Genomic DNA, 3356 nt, shown 5'->3' with positions numbered 1-3356 from the left:
CATTTATTATTATTATTGTTTAATCCTTACATTATTTTGCATCTCCAAGTTCTCATCATCTTCTTGTTCTTCTCTTTGTTTATTATTATTTTTATTATTATTATTATTACTACTACTACTACTACTACTACTATTATTATTATTATTATTATTATAGTTGTTATTGTTATTGTCATTATTGTTATTATTGTTATTACTATTATTATTGTTGTTGTTGTTATTATTGTTGTTGTTGTACTATTGTCGTTTATAATTTGTACAATTAACCTCCCTATGGTTCAACCCCGGTCTTGCCAGGTTATTTATTACTTCGACACTCCTGCACTTGGGAGAAGACATCAATCTTTTAGTCGTGTCAGGACACGACTGGCAAAGGAATCAAAGTTGATCCGCACTACGGTCTAGTCAAAATCAACTCAAAAGCTAGACTCTGCAACTTAAACGATGTCTTTGTTTTCGCAAAACAATGTCAACAAGTTTATTACACATACACCCCTTCTTTTAGAAAGGATTGATAAAGCGTGGATTGGTTGTCCATTTTAAAAACAAAACCTAGGAGTCGTGTCGTGCTTGTTCAGGATGAGAACGAAGACATAAGTGTGCGAGATGAAGTCTTTGAAGTTAGTGAGTTGGTTGAACTATATCGAGTTGCTCCTTTGATTGACTTAGAAGAAAATTTAAATTTTCATGTTTTCGATGATAGTCTTATTGATGTTGATGCAAAGGAGTTGAATGTTGTTTTGAACTCTAGCGGACAAGCAAATGCCGATGAAAATGATGATATCAATATTGAAGATTGCGATGAAGGTGATGAATATTCAATTGATGACGAAGAAGAAGAAAATTCTGACTAAATATCAGAATGAAGCCCTATGTAAAACATTTTTTTCAAGTAATATATATTATGGATGATATATTTTGTAACATGAAATATTTATTTTATAAGTTTGAATTGTTTAAGCACTGTTGTTATTGTTTACTGCGATGAACATTTTATCATTTAAGTGTTTGCAAGAAGGTAAATAGACAATACAAACATCATCTTTCTTGCACACTACACTATCATCGATGTAAATACCGATGAAATCTAATCTGTCAACATTTCACAGTAGTGTCACTAGAAACGCCACAACCATCACCGACGACTTTGCCGACGGAGTCAAGTTCGTTAGCATTTCACAGTAGCGTCACTGGAAACGCCACAGCCATCACCAACGACGTTGCTGACGGCATCAAGTCTGTCGGTAAGTTGTCGGTGGGTCAATATTACTGACAAAATCACCGATGAACTATGCGAATTTCAAAGGACAATGCATTAAATGCATCTCTGACCACGTCAGGTTGCTGGCTGAATTACCGATAGACCGCGAAAAATAAAGAGGGTAATTCAAATCGTTCATTTGAAATTCAAAATTCACCGACAGGTTTTCAAAGCTTCACCGATGGATTAAATTAAAATAATATATATTTGTATTTTCATCGGTGAATCCGTCGGTAAAACTACCTATATATCCCAGCGATCGCCCCTTCAGTTTATTCTTTCATTTCCTCGTTCTTGATTTCTCCTCTTCTTTAATTTTTTTCCTCTTATTTCCTTCAAGATTGCTGCAAAGATTACTAGTTTTATTTTTTTAATCATCATCAAATTAAAAGGTATGTGTTTCCTATATTTCATTTTACTTTAAGGATTTTTTTTATTTTAGCTATTTTTATTTTTGTTATGTTTTTATTTTTGGTGTATTTTTATAATGTAGATAAAGTCTTGAAATAAACACATTATTAAGGTAAGCATATTTCATTCCTAAAGTCTATAGTTTTTTTTTGAATTTATTGAATATATTTTATTATTGTATTGGCATAATTATTGAATAATTTGTTGAATTGTAATGGTTAATATTGAATTTACCTTAGAATTAGTAATTGAATATGTTGGAATAATTAGTAATTTTACTCTATTATTGCATGATTTATGTTTAATTATTTCTATTGATTTTAATTGTTAGTCTATAGTTTTTTTAAAAAAAATTTATTCAATATATTTTATTGTTATATTGGCATAATAATTGAATAATTTGTTGAATTATAATTGTTAATATTGAATTTACCTTAGAATAAGTAATTGACTATGTTGGAATAATTAGTAATTTTACTACATTATTGTATGATTTGTGTTTAATTATTTGCATTAATTTTAATTTTCAGTCTAGAGTTTTTTTTTTGAAATTATTGAATATTTTTTATTGTTTGTATTTATATAATGATTGAATAATTTTTTGAATTGTAATTCTTAATGTTGAATTTACCTTAGAACAAGTAATTGAATATGTTGGAATAATTAGTAATTTTACTATATTTTTGCATGATTTGAGTTTAATTATTTGTATTAATTTTAATTGTTAGTCTATAGTTTTTTTTTTTAAATTATTGAATATTTTTTATTGTTTGTATTTTTTGAAATGATTGAATATGTTGTTAATGTTGAATTTACCTTGTAATTATTATAAATTTTATATGTATAGATGTTATGTTATATACAATATTAGTATAGATGGAGTCAATTGGTTGTGGCTTTTGTCAATATTTACAGTTTTTGGATTTGGATAGTATCTAGTATAGTGGAGATGCTGTCAAATTTTTTTTAACATTTGAATTTAATTATATAATTATTCGTATACAATTATGTAGATGCGTAGAACAAAAACCAGAGCTAGTAGCTCACACATGCTCGCAGCTAGTTCTTCTAGAAGCGAGGATGACGTATCCTTAGGTACCTCTCAAGAAGAGGCACCTACGCCACCTTCACCGTCAACTGATGCTGCCTCTTCCAGCGTGGGTTCACAGTGCAGAGGTGGCATGCCTTCACAACAGCATCAATTCACCCGCAAGTACAAGGCACAGTGGAAGGACGACCTTTTAATGTAAGTTTGTTAAGGTTTTAGTTTTTTCTTTTAAATTATAACATAATTTATGAACAACTAATCAATATTTCATTAATTTAATTTATTTTCAGGTTCACAAACATTAAGGTCGCTCGAGTAATATCATTGGCGTTTAAATTATTGATGGAGATTCCATTATTTCAATGGAGTCAAGTATCCAGACATCCTGAATGGATACCTCAAATCAATTCATAGTTTGACAGATTTGAGATTCGTTTTAATTTCTAATTTCCAGTATATTTCTAATAACTTATTAATATAATTGTAAATAAATTATTATTTTTATTTTAAATTAATTATTTATACACAGGATAAATTCGACTAGGATAGTGCGTAAGATGATTAGTACTTAAAAGTGCATTTTTATCAAGGTTTTATATCATTATTTTGCACTTGAAGTATCAATAACTCCTTAAC

Source organism: Populus euphratica, unplaced genomic scaffold (genome assembly GCF_000495115.2).
Source record: "Populus euphratica unplaced genomic scaffold, PopEup_1.0 scaffold530.1, whole genome shotgun sequence".
Classification (NCBI taxonomy): Eukaryota; Viridiplantae; Streptophyta; class Magnoliopsida; order Malpighiales; family Salicaceae; genus Populus; species Populus euphratica.
This window is presented reverse-complemented; position numbering follows the sequence as displayed.